Source organism: Theobroma umbraticum, unplaced genomic scaffold (assembly GCF_002168275.2).
Source record: "Theobroma umbraticum cultivar Fairchild unplaced genomic scaffold, ASM216827v3 scaffold_106.0, whole genome shotgun sequence".
Lineage (NCBI taxonomy): Eukaryota > Viridiplantae > Streptophyta > Magnoliopsida > Malvales > Malvaceae > Theobroma > Theobroma umbraticum.
In genome coordinates this window covers 2,506,984-2,507,441 of record NW_018397276.1, presented here as the reverse complement: position 1 = coordinate 2,507,441, position 458 = coordinate 2,506,984, and positions in this window count along the sequence as shown.

The window sequence follows — 458 nt, the reverse complement described above, 5'->3', positions numbered from 1 at the left end:
TTCCTCAAAAGTATGTCTATCAACCTCCAGCGTCAGAAAAATATACGCATCATTCAAAGTCAAGTTTCAATTACAATGCATGCACATCGTCAAAGAGATTTCCGTGTGTTTGTGAAATTGTTTTACAAAGAATATCATGACATTTGGATTAATTTAAGCCAATGCAAAATTTCAAAGTAGCACTAGCACTCCATAAGTTTGCTTTTCATTTGTCTCTTCATTGATGTAGACTAATACTAAATCAGGGATCAATGGGTCTTTATTAAGCTTGTAATGTATGGCTAGGGTCAGGGTAAGATAAAGGATAATAATGTGGCTCAAATTGCCCTAAGCACATAATTATTCTAAGACCTATATATAGATATTTATTTTTCCTTCTCCATATACACCCTTTCTACATTATTTGAACTTTTCTTTTATTCAACCCTTTATTCTACTTTTTCTTTCTTTTTTTTTTT